The sequence below is a fragment of the Ambystoma mexicanum genome, chromosome 4q, assembly GCF_040938575.1.
Source record: "Ambystoma mexicanum isolate Mex_15411 chromosome 4q, UKY_AmexF1_1, whole genome shotgun sequence".
NCBI lineage: Eukaryota > Metazoa > Chordata > Amphibia > Caudata > Ambystomatidae > Ambystoma > Ambystoma mexicanum.
This window is the reverse complement of record NC_090928.1, coordinates 1,192,979,455-1,192,998,258: the sequence shown is the minus strand read 5'-3', so window position 1 is coordinate 1,192,998,258 and position 18,804 is coordinate 1,192,979,455.

The window sequence follows — 18,804 nt, the reverse complement described above, 5'->3', positions numbered from 1 at the left end:
AGGGTACCCAGCTCCCAGTAATGATGCACAGGTCTGCTAGATCTCAGGGTGCAGAGCTCTCCTCTGGTCACACAGATCTCATCCTGTAGACAGTAGAGACATCCCCAGGGTACCCAGCTCCCAGTAAGGATGCACAGGTCTGCTAGATCTCAGGGTGCAGAGCTCTCCTCTGGTCACACAGATCTCAACTTGTAGACAGCAGAAACATGCCCAGGGTACCCAGCTCCAAGCAATGAAGCACAGGTCTGCTCAATCTCAGGATGCAGAGATCTTTTCTGGTCACACAGATCTCAACCCGTAGACAGCAGAGACATCCCCAGGGTACCCAGCTCCCAGTAATGATGCACAGGTCTGCTAGATCTCAGGATGCAGAGCTCTCCTCTGGTAAGAGAGATCTCAACCTGTAGACAGCAGAGACATGCCCAGGGTACCCAGCTCCCAGTAATGATGCACAGGTCTGCTAGATCTCAGGATGCAGAGCTCTCCTCTGGTAAGAGAGATCTCAACCTGTAGACAGCAGAGACATGCCCAGGGTACCCAGCTCCCAGTAATGATGCACAGGTCTGCTAGATCTCAGGGTGCAGAGCTCTCCTCTGGTCACACAGATCTCAACCTGTAGACAGTAGAGACATCCCCAGGGTACCCAGTTCCCAGTAATGATGCAGAGGTCTGCTAGGTCTAAGAGTGCAGAGCTCTCCTCTGGTCACACAGATGTCAACCTGTAGACAGCAGAGACATGCCCAGGGTATCCATCTCCTAGAAATGATGCACAGGTCTGCTAGATCTCGGGATGCAGAGCTCTCTCGTCACACAGATCTCAATCCGTAGACAGCTGAGACACGCCCAGGGTACCCAACTCCCAATAATGATGCAGAGGTCTACTAGATCTCAGGATGCAGAGCTCTCCTCTGGTCACACAGATCTGAACCTGTAGACAGCAGAGACATCCCCAGGGACCGACACAGTGCCCAGTAATGATGCACAGGTCTGCTAGATCTCAGGGTGCAGAGCTCTCCTCTGGTCACACAAATCTCAACCTGTAGACAGCATAGACATGCCCAGGGTACCCAGCTCCCAGTAATGATGCAGAGTTCTGCTAGATCTCAGGATACAGAGTGCTCCTCTGCTCACACAGATCTCAACCTGCAGACAGCATAGACATGCCCACGGTACCCAGCTCCCAGTAATGATGCACAAGTCTGCTAGATCTCAGTAAGCGGAGCTCTCCTCTGGTCACACAGATCTGAACCTGTAGACAGCAGAGACATTGCCAAGGTACCTAGCTCCCAGTAACGATACAGAGGTCTGCTAGATATCAGGATGCAAATAACAAGGGGGGTCCTGGGAGACTCTCTGCCAGACATGAGTCCCGGTTACAAGAGCCTTACCCAGAGTCTTTAGCTCACTATCTTTCACAGAGAAGAAATATCCCAAACATATCAGTCTTTGTCCTGCCCTGGGGCAGTCCAGCACCGAAATGATAGGCAATTCTCCTCTGAACAAGAGTACCAACAGCAACCCCAGACACGTGTTTCGGTCTGGTTGAACCTCATCAGTAGGGTGTAGCTGTGTCTCTCTAAGAATAGTGAGCAAGGGGTCCACGTCTGGATTCCCCTAGTAACTTAGGGTAAGACCCAAAGTTACTTGAAATATGCAAATAACAAGGGGGGTCCTGGGAGACTCTCTGCCAGACATGAGTCCTGGTTACAATAGCCTTACCCAGAGTCTTTAGCTCACTATCTTTCACAGAGAAGAAATATCCCAAACATATCAGTCTTTGTCCTGCCCTAGGGCAGTCCAGCACCGAAATGATAGGCAATTCTCCTCTGAACAAGAGTACCAACAGCAACCCCAGACACGTGTTTCGGTCTGGTTGAACCTCATCAGGATGCAGCGCTCTCCTCTGGTCACACAGTTCTCAACCTGTAGACAGCAGAGACACCCCTAAGGTACCCCACCACCAGTAATGATGCACAGGTCTGCTACATCTCAGGATGCAAAGCTCTCCTCTGGTAACGCAGATCTCAACCTGTAGACAGCAGAGACATTCCCAGGGTACCCAGCTCCCAGTAACGATACAGAGGTCTGCTAGATATCAGGATGCAGAGCGCTCCTCTGGTCACACAGATCTCAAACTGTAGACAGCAGAGACATCCCTAAGGTACCCAACCACCAGTAATGATGCACAGGTCTGCTAGATCTCAGGATGCAAAGCTCTCCTCTGGTAATGCAGATCTCAACCTGTAGACAGCAGAGACATGCCCAGGGTATCCACCTCCTAGAAATGATGCACAGGTCTCCTAGATCTCGGAATGCAGAGCTCTCCTCTGGTCACACAGATCTCAACCCGTAGACAACGGGGACATCCCCAGGGTACCCAGCTCCCAGTGATGATGCAGAGGTCTACTAGATCTCAGGATGGAGAGCTCTCCTCTAGTCAAACAGATATCAACGTGTAGACAGCAGAGACATCCTTTTGGGTACCCAGCACCCAGTAATGATGCACATGTCTGCTAGATCTCAGGGTGCAGAGCTCTCCTCTGGTCACACTGATCTCAACCTGTAGACAACATAAACATGTCCAGGGTACCGAGCTCCCAGTAATGATGCACAGGTCTGCTAGATCTCAGTATGCAGAGCTCTCCTCTGGTCACACAGATCTGAACCTGTAGACAGCAGAGACATTCCCAGGGTATCCAGCTCCCAGTAACGATACAGAGGTCTGCTAGATATCAGGATGCAGAGCTCTCCTCTGGTCACAGAGATCTCAACCTGTAGACTGCAGAGACATCCCTAAGTAATGATCACCAGTAATGATGTACAGGTCTGCTAGATATCAGGATGCAAAGCTCTCCTCTGGTAACGCAGATCTCAATCTGTAGAAAGCAGAGACATGTCCAGGGTAACCAGCTCCCAGTAACGATACAGAGGTCTGCTAGATATCAGGATGCAAAGCTCTCCTCTGGTAACGCAGATCTCAACCTGTAGACAGCAGAGACATCCCCAGGGTACCCAGCTCCCAGTAATGATGCGCAGGTCTGCTAGATCCCAGGATGCAGAGCTCTCCTCTGGTAATGCAGATCTCAACCTGTAGACAGCAGAGATATGCCCAGGGTATCCATCTCCTAGAAATGATGCACAGGTCTGCTAGATCTCGGGATGCAGAGCTCTCCTCTGGTCACACAGATCTCAACCCGTAGACAATGGAGAAATCCCCAGGGTACCCAGCTCCCAGTAATGATGCAGAGGTCTACTTGATCTCAGGATGCAGAGCTCTCCCCTAGTCACACAGATCTCAACCTGTAGACAGCAGAGACATCTTTTTGGGTACCCAGCACCCAGTAATGATGCACATGTCGGCTAGATCTCAGGGTGCAGAGCTCTCCTCTGGTTGACCAGATCTCAACCTGTAGACAACATAAACATGTCCAGGGTACCCAGCTCCCAGTAATGATGCACAGGTCTGCTAGATCTCAGTATGCGGAGCTCTCCTCTGGACAAACAGATCTGAACCTGTAGACAGAAGAGACATCCCCAGGGACCTAGCACCCAGTAATGATGCACAGGTCTGCTAGATCTCAGGGTATAGAGCTCTCTCCTGGTCACACAACTCTCAACCTGTAGACAGCATAGCCACACCCACGGTACCCAGCTCCCAGTAATGAGGCACAGGTCTGCTGGATCTCAGTATGCTGAGCTCTCTTCTGTTCACACATATCTCAACCTGTAGACAGCAGAAACATGCCCAGGGTATCCCTCTCCTAGAAATGATGCACAGGTCTGCTAGATCTCAGGATGCAGAGCTCTCTTCTGGCCACACAGATAACCTGTAGACAGCGCAGACATCCCCAGGGTACCCAGCTCCCAGTTATGATGCACAGGTCTGCTAGATCTCCTCTGGTCACACATATCTCAACCTGTAGACAGCAGAGACATCCCCAGGGTACCCAGCTACCAGAAATGATGCACATGTCTGCTAGATCTCAGGATGCAGAGCTCCCTTCTTGTCACACAGATCTCAACCTGTAGACAGCCGAGACCTCCCTTCTGGTACCCAATGCCCAGTAATGATGCAGAGGTCTGCTAGATCTCAGGGTGCAGAGCTCTCCTCTGGTCACACAGATCTCAACCTGTAGACAGCAGAGACTTCCCCAGGATACCCAGCTCCCAGTAATGATGCACAGGCCTTCTAGATCTCAGGATGCAGAGCTCTCTTCTGGTCACACAGATCTCATCCTGTAGACAGCATAGGCATGCGTAGGGTACCCAGCTCCCAGTAATGATGCAGAGTTCTGCTAGATCTCAGGATACAGAGTGCTCCTCTGCTCACACAGATCTCAACCTGCAGACAGCAGAGACATGCCCAGGGTACCCAGCTCCCAGTAATGATGCACAAGTCTGCTAGATCTCAGGGTGCAGAGCTCTCCTCTGGTCACACAGAACTCGACCTGTAGACAGTAGAGACATCCCCAGGGTACCCAGCTCCCAGTAATGATGCACAGGTCTGCTAGATCTTAGGATGCAGAGCTCTTTTCTTTTCATACATATCTCAACCTGTAGACAGCAGAGACATCCCCAGGGTACCCACCTCCCAGTAATGATGCACAAGTCTGCTAGATCTCATGATGCAGAGCTCTCCTCTGGTCACACAGATAACCTGTAGACAGTAGAGACATGCCCAGGGTACCCAGCTCCCAGTAATGGTGCACAGGTCTGCTAGATCTCAGGATGCAGAGTGCTCCTCTGGTCACACAGATCGCAACCTGTAGACAGCAGAGACATACCTCGGGTACCCAGCTCCCAGTAATGATACACAGGTCTGCTAGATATCATGAAGCACAGCTCTACTCAGATCACACAGATTTCAACCTATAGACAGCAGAGACATGCCCAGGGTACCCAGATCTCAATAATGATGCACATGTCTGCTAGATCTCGGGATGCAGAGCTCTCCTCTGGTCAAACCGATCTCAACATGTAGACAGCAGAGACATGCCCAGGGTACCCAGCTCCCAGCAATGAAGCACAGGTCTGCTAGATCTCAGGATGCAGAGCTCTCTACTGGTCACACAGATCTCAACCTGTAGACAGCAGAGACAACCCCAGGGTACCAGGCTCCCAGTAATGATGCACAGGTCTGCTAGCTCTCAGTATGCAGTGCTCTCCTCTGGTCACACATATCTCAACCTATAGACAGCAGAGACATGCCCAGGGTACCCAGATTCCAGTAATGATGCACAGGTCTGCTAGATCTCAGGATGCAGAGTGATCCTCTGGTAAGAGAGATCTCAACCTGTAGACAGCAGAGACATGCTCAGGGTACCCAGCGCCCAGTAATGATGCACAGGTCTGCTAGATCTCAAGATGCAGAGCTCTCCTCTGGTCACACACATCTCAACCTGTAGACAGCAGAGACATGCCCAGGGTACCCAGCTCCCAGTAATGATGCACAGGTCTGCTAGATCTCAGGGTGCAGAGCTCTCCTCTGGTCACACAGATCTCAACCTGTAGACAGTAGAGACATCCCCAGGGTACCCAACTCCCAGTAAGGATGCACAGGTCTGCTAGATCTCCGGGTGCAGAGCTCTCCTCTGGTCACACAGATCTCAACCTGTAGACAGCAGAGACATGCCCAGGGTACCCAGCTCCCAGCAATGAAGCACAGGTCTGCTCAATCTCAGGATGCAGAGCTCTTTTCTGGTCACACAGATCTCAACCTGTAGACAGCAGAGACATCCCCAGGGTACCCAGCTCCCAGTAATAATGCACAGGTCTGCTACATCTCAGGATGCAGAGCTCTCCTCTGGTAAGAGAGATCTCAACCTGTAGACAGCAGAGACATGCCCAGGGTACCCAGCTCCCAGTAATGATGCACAGGTCTGCTAGATCTCAGGGTGCAGAGCTCTCCTCTGGTCACACAGATCTCAACCTGTAGACAGTAGAGACATCCCCAGGGTACCCAGCTCCCAGTAATGATGCACAGGTCTGCTAGATGTCAGGGTGCAGAGCTCTCCTCTGGTCATACAGATCTCAACTTATAGACAGTAGAGACATCCCCAGGGTACCCAGCTCCCAGTAATGATGCACAGGTCTGCTAGATCTCAGGGTGCAGAGCTCTCCTCTGGTCACACAGATCTCAACCTGTAGACAGTAGAGACATGCCCAGGGTACCCAGCTCCCAGTAAGGATGCACAGGTCTGCTAGATCTCAGGGTGCAGAGCTCTCCTCTGATTACACAGATCTCAACCTGTAGACAGCAGAGACATCCCCAGGGTACCCAGCTCCCAGTAATGATGCACAGGTCTGCTAGATCTCAGTATGCGGAGGTCTCCTCTGGTCACACAGATCTCAACCTATAGACAGCAGAGACATGCCCAGGGTACCCAGATCCCAGTAATGATGCACAGGTCTGCTAGATCTCAGTATGCGGAGCTCTCCTTTGGTCACACAGATCTCAACCTATAGACAGCAGAGACATGCCCAGGGTACCCAGATCCCAGTAATGATGCACAGGTCTGCTAGATCTCAGGATGCAGAGTGCTCCTCTGGTAAGAGATATCTCAACCTGTAGACAGCAGAGACATGCCCAGGGTACCCAGCTCCCAGTAATAATGCACAGGTCTGCTAGATCTCAGGATGCAGAGATCTCCTCTGGTAAGAGAGATCTCAACCTGTAGACAGCAGAGACATGCCCAGGGTACCAAGCTCCCAGTAATGATGCACAGGTCTGCTAGATCTCAGGGTGCAGAGATCTCCTCTGGTCACACAGATCTTAACCTGTAGACAGTAGAGACATCCCCAGGGTACCCAGCTCCCAGTAAGGATGCACAGGTCTGCTAGATCTCAGGGTGCAGAGCTCTCCTCTGGTCACACAGATCTCTACTTGTAGACAGCAGAAACATGCCCAGGGTACCCAGCTCCAAGCAATGAAGCACAGGTCTGCTCAATCTCAGGATGCAGAGCTCTTTTCTGGTCCCACAGATCTCAACCTGTAGACAGCAGAGACATCCCCAGGGTACCCAGCTCCCAGTAATGATGCACAGGTCTGCTAGATCTCAGGTTGCAGAGTGCTCCTCTGGTAAGAGAGATCTCAACCTGTAGACAGCAGAGACATGCCCAGGGTACCCAGCTCCCAGTAATAATACACAGGTCTGCTAGATCTCAGGATGCAGAGCTCTCCTTTGGTAAGAGAGATCTCAACCTGTAGACAGCAGAGACATGCCCAGGGTACCCAGCTCCCAGTAATGATGCACAGGTCTGCTAGATCTCAGGGTGCAGAGCTCTCCTCTGGTCACACAGATCTCAACCTGTAGACAGCAGAGATATGCCCAGGGTACCCAGCTCCCAGCAATGAAGCACAGATCTGCTCAATTCCAGGATGCAGAGCTCTTTTATGGTCACACAGATCTTAACCTGTAGACAGCCGAGACATGCCCAGGGTACCCAGCTCCCAGTAATGATGTACAGGTCTGCTAGATCTCAGGGTGCAGAGCTCTCCTCTGGTCACACAGATCTCAACCTGTAGACAGTAGAGACATCCCCAGGGTACCCAGCTCCCAGTAATGATGCACAGGTCTGCTAGATGTCAGGGTGCAGAGCTCTCCTCTGGTCCTACAGATCTCAATTTATAGACAGTAGAGACATCCCCAGGGTACCCAGCTACCAGTAATGATGCACAGGTCTGCTAGATCTCAGGGTGCAGAGCTTTCCTCTGGTCACACAGATCTCAACCTGTAGACAGTAGAGACATCATCAGGGTACCCAGCTCCCAGTAAGGATGCACAGGTCTGCTAGATCTCAGGGTGCAGAGCTCTCCTCTGGTCACACAGATCTCATCCTGTAGACAGCAGAGACATGCCCAGGGTACCCAGATCCCAGTAATGATGCACAGGTCTGCTAGATCTCAGGATGCAGAGCTCTCCTCTGGTCACACAGATCTCAACCTGTAGACAGCAGAGACATGCCCAGGGTACCCAGCTCCCAGTAATGATGCACAGGTCCACTAGATCTCAGGATGCAGAGTGCTCCTCTGGTAAGAGATATCTCAACCTTTAGACAGCAGAGACATGCCCAGGGTACCCAGCGCCCAGTAATGATGCACAGGTCTGCTAGATCTCAGGATGCAGAGCTCTCCTCTGGTCACACAGATCTCAACCTGTAGACAGCAGAGACATGCCCAGGGTACCCAGCTCCCAGTAATGATGCACAGGTCCACTAGATCTCAGGATGCAGAGCTCTCCTCTGGTCACACAGATCTCAACCTGTAGACAGCAGAGACATGCCCAGGTTACCCAGCTCCCAGTAATAATGCACACTTCTGCTAGATCTCAGGATGCAGAGATCTCCTCTGGTAAGAGAGATCTCAACCTGTAGACAGCAGAGACATGCCCAGGGTACCAAGCTCCCAGTAATGATGCACAGGTCTGCTAGATCTCAGGATGCAGAGATCTCCTCTGGTCACACAGATCTCAACTTGTAGACAGCAGAAACATGCCCAGGGTACCCAGCTCCAAGCAATGAAGCACAGGTCTGCTCAATCTCAGGATGCAGAGCTCTTTTCTGGTCCCACAGATCTCAACCTGTAGACAGCAGAGACATCCCCAGGGTACCCAGGTCCCAGTAATGATGCACAGGTCTGCTAGATCTCAGGTTGCAGAGTGCTCCTATGGTAAGAGAGATCTCAACCTGTAGACAGCAGAGACATGCCCAGGGTACCCAGCTCCCAGTAATAATGCACAGGTCTGCTAGATCTCAGGATGCAGAGCTCTCCTTTGGTAAGAGAGATCTCAACCTGTAGACAGCAGAGACATGCCCAGGGTACCCAGCTCCCAGTAATGATGCACAGGTCTGCTAGATCTTTGGGTGCAGAGCTCTCCTCTGGTCACACAGATCTCAACCTGTAGACAGCAGAGATATGCCCAGGGTACCCAGCTCCCAGCAATGAAGCACAGATCTGCTCAATTCCAGGATGCAGAGCTCTTTTCTCGTCACACAGATCTCAACCTGTAGACAGCAGAGACATGCCCAGGGTACCCAGCTCCCAGTAATGATGTACAGGTCTGCTAGATCTCAGGGTGCAGAGCTCTCCTCTAGTCACACAGATCTCAACCTGTAGACAGTAGAGACATCCCCAGGGTACCCAGCTCCCAGTAATGATGCACAGGTCTGCTAGATGTCAGGGTGCAGAGCTCTCCTCTGGTCCTACAGATCTCAACTTATAGACAGTAGAGACATCCCCAGGGTACACAGCTACCAGTAATGATGCACAGGTCTGCTAGATCTCAGGGTGCAGAGCTTTCCTCTGGTCACACAGATCTCAACCTGTAGACAGTAGAGACATCATCAGGGTACCCAGCTTCCAGTAAGGATGCACAGGTCTGCTAGATCTCAGGGTGCAGAGCTCTCCTCTGGTTACACAGATCTCAACCTGTAGACAGCAGAGACATCCCCAGGGTACCCAGCTCCCAGTAATGATGCACAGGTCTGCTAGATCTCAGTATGCGGAGCTCTCCACTGGTCACACAGATCTCAACCTATAGACAGCAGAGACATGCCCAGGGTACCCAGCTCCCAGTAATGATGCACAGGTCCACTAGATCTCAGGATGCAGAGTGCTCCTCTGGTAAGAGATATCTCAACCTTTAGACAGCAGAGACATGCCCAGGGTACCCAGCGCCCAGTAATGATGCACAGGTCTGCTAGATCTCAGGATGCAGAGCTCTCCTCTGGTCACACAGATCTCAACCTGTAGACAGCAGAGACATGCCCAGGGTACCCAGCTCCCAGTAATGATGCACAGGTCCACTAGATCTCAGGATGCAGAGCTCTCCTCTGGTCACACAGATCTCAACCTGTAGACAGCAGAGACATGCCCAGGTTACCCAGCTCCCAGTAATAATGCACACTTCTGCTAGATCTCAGGATGCAGAGATCTCCTCTGGTAAGAGAGATCTCAACCTGTAGACAGCAGAGACATGCCCAGGGTACCAAGCTCCCAGTAATGATGCACAGGTCTGCTAGATCTCAGGATGCAGAGATCTCCTCTGGTCACACAGATCTCAACTTGTAGACAGCAGAAACATGCCCAGGGTACCCAGCTCCAAGCAATGAAGCACAGGTCTGCTCAATCTCAGGATGCAGAGCTCTTTTCTGGTCCCACAGATCTCAACCTGTAGACAGCAGAGACATCCCCAGGGTACCCAGGTCCCAGTAATGATGCACAGGTCTGCTAGATCTCAGGTTGCAGAGTGCTCCTATGGTAAGAGAGATCTCAACCTGTAGACAGCAGAGACATGCCCAGGGTACCCAGCTCCCAGTAATAATGCACAGGTCTGCTAGATCTCAGGATGCAGAGCTCTCCTTTGGTAAGAGAGATCTCAACCTGTAGACAGCAGAGACATGCCCAGGGTACCCAGCTCCCAGTAATGATGCACAGGTCTGCTAGATCTTTGGGTGCAGAGCTCTCCTCTGGTCACACAGATCTCAACCTGTAGACAGCAGAGATATGCCCAGGGTACCCAGCTCCCAGCAATGAAGCACAGATCTGCTCAATTCCAGGATGCAGAGCTCTTTTCTCGTCACACAGATCTCAACCTGTAGACAGCAGAGACATGCCCAGGGTACCCAGCTCCCAGTAATGATGTACAGGTCTGCTAGATCTCAGGGTGCAGAGCTCTCCTCTAGTCACACAGATCTCAACCTGTAGACAGTAGAGACATCCCCAGGGTACCCAGCTCCCAGTAATGATGCACAGGTCTGCTAGATGTCAGGGTGCAGAGCTCTCCTCTGGTCCTACAGATCTCAACTTATAGACAGTAGAGACATCCCCAGGGTACACAGCTACCAGTAATGATGCACAGGTCTGCTAGATCTCAGGGTGCAGAGCTTTCCTCTGGTCACACAGATCTCAACCTGTAGACAGTAGAGACATCATCAGGGTACCCAGCTTCCAGTAAGGATGCACAGGTCTGCTAGATCTCAGGGTGCAGAGCTCTCCTCTGGTTACACAGATCTCAACCTGTAGACAGCAGAGACATCCCCAGGGTACCCAGCTCCCAGTAATGATGCACAGGTCTGCTAGATCTCAGTATGCGGAGCTCTCCACTGGTCACACAGATCTCAACCTATAGACAGCAGAGACATGCCCAGGGTACCCAGATCCCAGTAATGATGCACAGGTCTGCTAGATCTCAGTATGCGGAGCTCTCCTCTGGTCACACAGATCTCAACCTATAGACAGCAGAGACATGCCCAGGGTACCCAGATCCCAGTAATGATGCACAGGTCTGCTAGATCTCAGGATGCAGAGTGCTCCTCTGGTAAGAGAGATCTCAACCTGTAGACAGCAGAGACATGCCCAGGGTACCCAGCTCCCAGTAATAATGCACAGGTCTGCTAGATCTCAGGATGCAGAGATCTCCTCTGGTAAGAGAGATCTCAACCTGTAGACAGCAGAGACATCCCTAGGGACCGACACAGTGCCCAGTAATGATGCACAGGTCTGCTAGATCTTAGGGTGCAGATCTCTCCTCTGGTCACACAAATCTCAACCTGTAAACAGCAGAGACATGCCCAGGGTACCCAGCTCCCAGTAATGATGCACAGGTCTGCTAGATCTCAGGGTGCAGAGCTCTCCTCTGGTCACACAGATCTCAACCTGTAGACAGTAGAGACATCCCCAGGGTACCCAGCTCCCAGTAAGGATGCACAGGTCTGCTAGATCTCAGGGTGCAGAGCTCTCCTCTGGTCACACAGATCTCAACTTGTAGACAGCAGAAACATGCCCAGGGAACCCAGCTCCAAGCAATGAAGCACAGGTCTGCTCAATCTCAGGATGCAGAGCTCTTTTCTGGTCACACAGATCTGAACCTGTAGACAGCAGAGACAACACCAGGGTACCCAGCTCCCAGTAATGATGCACAGGTCTGCTAGATCTCAGGATGCAGAGCTCTCCTCTGGTCACACAGATCTGAACCTGTAGACAGCAGAGACATCCCTAGGGACCGACACAGTGCCCAGTAATGATGCACAGGTCTGCTAGATCTTAGGGTGCAGATCTCTCCTCTGGTCACACAAATCTCAACCTGTAGACAGCATAGACATGCCCACGGTACCCATCTCCCAGTAACGATACAGAGGTCTGCTAGATATCAGGATGCAAATAACAAGGGGGGTCCTGGGAGACTCTCTGCCAGACATGAGTCCTGGTTACAAGAGCCTTACCCAGAGTCTTTAGCTCACTATCTTTCACAGAGAAGAAATATCCCAAACATATCAGTCTTTGTCCTGCCCTGGGGCAGTCCAGCACCGAAATGATAGGCAATTCTCCTCTGAACAAGAGTACCAACAGCAACCCCAGAAACGTGTTTCGGTCTGGTTGAACCTCATCAGTAGGGTGTAGCTGTGTCTCTCTAAGAATAGTGAGCAAGGGGTCCACGTCTGGATTCCCCTAGTAACTTTGGCTGAGACCCAAAGTTACTTGAAATATGCAAATAACAAGGGGGGTCCTGGGAGACTCTCTGCCAGACATGAGTCCTGGTTACAAGAGCCTTACCCAGAGTCTTTAGCTCACTATCTTTCACAGAGAAGAAATATCCCAAACATATGAGTCTTTGTCCTGCCCTGGGGCAGTCCAGCACCGAAATGATAGGCAATTCTCCTCTGAACAAGAGTACCAACAGCAACCCCAGACACGTGTTTCGGTCTGGTTGAACCTCATCAGTAGGGTGTAGCTGTGTCTCTCTAAGAATAGTGAGCAAGGGGTCCACGTCTGGATTCCCCTAGTAACTTAGGGTGAGACCCAAAGTTACTTGAAATATGCAAATAACAAGGGGGGTCCTGGGAGACTCTCTGCCAGACATGAGTCCTGGTTACAAGACCCTTACCCAGAGTCTTTAGCTCACTATCTTTCACAGAGAAGAAATATCCCAAACATATCAGTCTTTGTCCTGCCCTGGGGCAGTCCAGCACCGAAATGATAGGCAATTCTCCTCTGAACAAGACTACCAACAGCAACCCCAGACACGTGTTTTGGTCTGGTTGAACCTCATCAGTAGGGTGTAGCTGTGTCTCTCTAAGAATAGTGAGCAAGGGGTCCACGTCTGGATTCCCCTAGTAACTTAGGGTTAGACCCAAAGTTACTTGAAATATGCAAATAACAAGGGGGGTCCTGGGAGACTCTCTGCCAGACATGAGTCCTGGTTACAAGAGCCTTACCCAGAGTCTTTAGCTCACTATCTTTCACAGAGAAGAAATATCCCAAAAATATGAGTCTTTGTCCTGCCCTGGGGCAGTCCAGCACCGAAATGATAGGCAATTCTCCTCTGAACAAGAGTACCAACAGCAACCCCAGACACGTGTTTCGGTCTGGTTGAACCTCATCAGGATGCAGCGCTCTCCTCTGGTCACACAGATCTCAACCTGTAGACAACAGAGACATCCCTAAGGTACCCAACCACCAGTAATGATGCACAGGTCTGCTACATCTCAGGATGCAAAGCTCTCCTCTGGTAACGCAGATCTCAACCTGTAGACAGCAGAGACATTCCCAGGGTACCCAGCTCCCAGTAACGATACAGAGGTCTGCTAGATATCAGGATGCAGAGCGCTCCTCTGATCATACAGATCTCAACCTGTAGACAGCAGAGACATCTCTAAGGTACCCAACCACCAGTAATGATGCACAGGTCTGCTAGATCTCAGGATGCAAAGCTCTCCTCTGGTAACGCAGATCTCAACCTGTAGACAGCAGAGACATTCCCAGGGTACCCAGGTCCCAGTAACGATACAGAGGTCTGCTAGATATCAGGATGCAGAGCGCTCCTCTGGTCACACAGATCTCAAACTGTAGACAGCAGAGACATCCCTAAGGTACCCAACCACCAGTAATGATGCACAGGTCTGCTAGATCTCAGGATGCAAAGCTCTCCTCTGGTAATGCAGATCTCAACCTGTAGACAGCAGAGACATGCCCAGGGTATGCACCTCCTAGAAATGATGCACAGGTCTCCTAGATCTCGGGATGCAGAGCTCTCCTCTGGTCACACAGACCTCAACCCGTAGACAACGGGGACATCCCCAGGGTACCCAGCTCCCAGTAATGATGCAGAGGTCTACTAGATCACAGGATGCAGAGCTCTCCTCTAGTCAAACAGATCTCAACGTGTAGACAGCAGAGACATCCTTTTGGGTACCCAGCACCCAGTAATGATGCACATGTCTGCTAGATCTCAGGGTGCAGAGCTCTCCTCTGGTCACACAGATCTCAACCTGTAGACAACATAAACATGTCCAGGGTACCGAGCTCCCAGTAATGATGCACAGGTCTGCTAGATCTCAGTATGCAGAGCTCTCCTCTGGTCACACAGATCTGAACCTGTAGACAGCAGAGACATTCCCAGGGTATCCAGCTCCCAGTAACGATACAGAGGTCTGCTAGATATCAGGATGCAGAGCTCTCCTCTGGTCACACAGATCTCAACCTGTAGACAGCAGAGACATCCCTAAGTAATGATCACCAGTAATGATGCACAGGTCTGCTAGATCTCAGGATGCAAAGCTCTCCTCTGGTAACGCAGATCTCAACCTGTAGAAAGCAGAGACATGTCCAGGGTAACCAGATCCCAGTAACGATACAGAGGTCTGCTAGATATCAGGATGCAAAGCTCTCCTCTGGTAACGCAGATCTCAACCTGTAGACAGCAGAGACATCCCCAGGGTACCCAGCTCCCAGTAATGATGCGCAGGTCTGCTAGATCCCAGGATGCAGAGCTCTCCTCTGGTAATGCAGATCTCAACCTGTAGACAGCAGAGACATGCCCAGGGTATCCATCTCCTAGAAATGATGCACAGGTCTGCTAGATCTCGAGATGCAGAGCTCTCCTCTGGTCACACAGATCTCAACCCGTAGACAACGGGGACATCCCCAGGGTACCCAGCTCCCAGTAATGATGCAGAGGTCTTCTAGATCTCAGGATGCAGAGCTCTCCTCTAGTCAAACAGATCTCAACGTGTAGACAGCAGAGACATCCTTTTGGGTACCCAGCACCCAGTAATGATGCACATGTCTGCTAGATCTCAGGGTGCAGAGCTCTCCTCTGGTCACACAGATCTCAACCTGTAGACAACATAAACATGTCCAGGGTACCGAGCTCCCAGTAATGATGCACAGGTCTGCTAGATCTCAGTATGCAGAGCTCTCCTCTGGTCACACAGATCTGAACCTGTAGACAGCAGAGAAATTCCCAGGGTATCCAGCTCCCAGTAACGATACAGAGGTCTGCTAGATATCAGGATGCAGAGCTCTCCTCTGGTCACACAGATCTCAACATGAAGACAGCAGAGATATCCCTAAGTAATGATCACCAGTAATGATGCACATGTCTGCTAGATCTCAGGATGCAAAGCTCTCCTCTGGTAACGCAGATCTCAACCTGTAGAAAGCAGAGACATGTCCAGGGTAACCAGCTCCCAGTAACGATACAGAGGTCTGCTAGATATCAGGATGCAAAGCTCTCCTCTGGTAACGCAGATCTCAACCTGTAGACAGCAGAGACATCCCCAGGGTACCCAGCTCCCAGTAATGATGCGCAGGTCTGCTAGATCCCAGGATGCAGAGCTCTCCTCTGGTAATGCAGATCTCAACCTGTAGACAGCAGAGACATGCCCAGGGTATCCATCTCCTAGAAATGATGCACAGGTCTGCTAGATCTCGGGATGCAGAGCTCTCCTCTTGTCACACAGATCTCAACCCGTAGACAATGGAGACATCCCCAGGGAACCCAGCTCCCAGTAATGATGCAGAGGTCTACTTGATCTCAGGATGCAGAGCTCTCCTCTAGTCAAACAGATCTCAACGTGTAGACAGCAGAGACATCCTTTTGGGTACCCAGCACCCAGTAATGATGCACATGTCTGCTAGATCTCAGGGTGCAGAGCTCTCCTCTGGTCACACAGATCTCAACCTGTAGACAACATAAACATGTCCAGGGTACCGAGCTCCCAGTAATGATGCACAGGTCTGCTAGATCTCAGTATGCAGAGCTCTCCTCTGGTCACACAGATCTGAACCTGTAGACAGCAGAGACATTCCCAGGGTATCCAGCTCCCAGTAACGATACAGAGGTCTGCTAGATATCAGGATGCAGAGCTCTCCTCTGGTCACACAGATCTCAACCTGTAGACAGCAGAGACATCCCTAAGTAATGATCACCAGTAATGATGCACAGGTCTGCTAGATCTCAGGATGCAAAGCTCTCCTCTGGTAACGCAGATCTCAACCTGTAGAAAGCAGAGACATGTCCAGGGTAACCAGATCCCAGTAACGATACAGAGGTCTGCTAGATATCAGGATGCAAAGCTCTCCTCTGGTAACGCAGATCTCAACCTGTAGACAGCAGAGACATCCCCAGGGTACCCAGCTCCCAGTAATGATGCGCAGGTCTGCTAGATCCCAGGATGCAGAGCTCTCCTCTGGTAATGCAGATCTCAACCTGTAGACAGCAGAGACATGCCCAGGGTATCCATCTCCTAGAAATGATGCACAGGTCTGCTAGATCTCGAGATGCAGAGCTCTCCTCTGGTCACACAGATCTCAACCCGTAGACAACGGGGACATCCCCAGGGTACCCAGCTCCCAGTAATGATGCAGAGGTCTACTAGATCTCAGGATGCAGAGCTCTCCTCTGGTAACGCAGATCTCAACCTGTAGAAAGCAGAGACATGTCCAGGGTAACCAGCTCCCAGTAACGATACAGAGGTCTGCTAGATATCAGGATGCAAAGCTCTCCTCTGGTAACGCAGATCTCAACCTGTAGACAGCAGAGACATCCCCAGGGTACCCAGCTCCCAGTAATGATGCGCAGGTCTGCTAGATCCCAGGATGCAGAGCTCTCCTCTGGTAATGCAGATCTCAACCTGTAGACAGCAGAGACATGCCCAGGGTATCCATCTCCTAGAAATGATGCACAGGTCTGCTAGATCTCGGGATGCAGAGCTCTCCTCTTGTCACACAGATCTCAACCCGTAGACAATGGAGACATCCCCAGGGAACCCAGCTCCCAGTAATGATGCAGAGGTCTACTTGATCTCAGGATGCAGAGCTCTCCTCTAGTCAAACAGATCTCAACGTGTAGACAGCAGAGACATCCTTTTGGGTACCCAGCACCCAGTAATGATGCACATGTCTGCTAGATCTCAGGGTGCAGAGCTCTCCTCTGGTCACACAGATCTCAACCTGTAGACAACATAAACATGTCCAGGGTACCGAGCTCCCAGTAATGATGCACAGGTCTGCTAGATCTCAGTATGCAGAGCTCTCCTCTGGTCACACAGATCTGAACCTGTAGACAGCAGAGACATTCCCAGGGTATCCAGCTCCCAGTAACGATACAGAGGTCTGCTAGATATCAGGATGCAGAGCTCTCCTCTGGTCACACAGATCTCAACCTGTAGACAGCAGAGACATCCCTAAGTAATGATCACCAGTAATGATGCACAGGTCTGCTAGATCTCAGGATGCAAAGCTCTCCTCTGGTAACGCAGATCTCAACCTGTAGAAAGCAGAGACATGTCCAGGGTAACCAGATCCCAGTAACGATACAGAGGTCTGCTAGATATCAGGATGCAAAGCTCTCCTCTGGTAACGCAGATCTCAACCTGTAGACAGCAGAGACATCCCCAGGGTACCCAGCTCCCAGTAATGATGCGCAGGTCTGCTAGATCCCAGGATGCAGAGCTCTCCTCTGGTAATGCAGATCTCAACCTGTAGACAGCAGAGACATGCCCAGGGTATCCATCTCCTAGAAATGATGCACAGGTCTGCTAGATCTCGAGATGCAGAGCTCTCCTCTGGTCACACAGATCTCAACCCGTAGACAACGGGGACATCCCCAGGGTACCCAGCTCCCAGTAATGATGCAGAGGTCTACTAGATCTCAGGATGCAGAGCTCTCCTCTAGTCAAACAGATCTCAACGTGTAGACAACAGAGACATCCTTTTGGGTACCCAGCACCCAGTAATGATGCACATGTCTGCTAGATCTCAGGGTGCAGAGCTCTCCTCTGGTCACACAGATCTCAACCTGTAGACAACATAAACATGTCCAGGGTACCGAGCTCCCAGTAATGATGCACAGGTCTGCTAGATCTCAGTATGCAGAGCTCTCCTCTGGTCACACAGATCTGAACCTGTAGACAGCAGAGACATTCCCAGGGTATCCAGCTCCCAGTAACGATACAGAGGTCTGCTAGATATCAGGATGCAGAGCTCTCCTCTGGTCACACAGATCTCAACCTGGAGACAGCAGAGACATCCCTAAGTAATGATCACCAGTAATGATGCACAGGTCTGCTAGATCTCAGGATGCAAAGCTCTCCTCTGGTAACGCAGATCTCATCCTGTAGAAAGCAGAGACATGTCCAGAGTAACCAGCTCCCAGTAACGATACAGAGGTCTGCTAGATATCAGGATGCAAAGCTCTACTCTGGTAACGCAGATCTCAACCTGTAGACAGCAGAGACATCCCCAGGGTACCCATCTCCCAGTAATGATGCGCAGGTCTGCTAGATCCCAGGATGCAGAGCTCTCCTCTGGTAATGCAGATCTCAACCTGTAGACAGCAGAGACATGCCCAGGGTATCCATCTCCTAGAAATGATGCACAGGTCTGCTAGATCTCGGGATGCAGAGCTCTCCTCTGGTCACACAGATTTCAACCCGTAGACAATGGAGACATCCCCAGGGAACCCAGCTCCCAGTAATGATGCAGAGGTCTACTTGATCTCAGGATGCAGAGCCCTCCCCTAG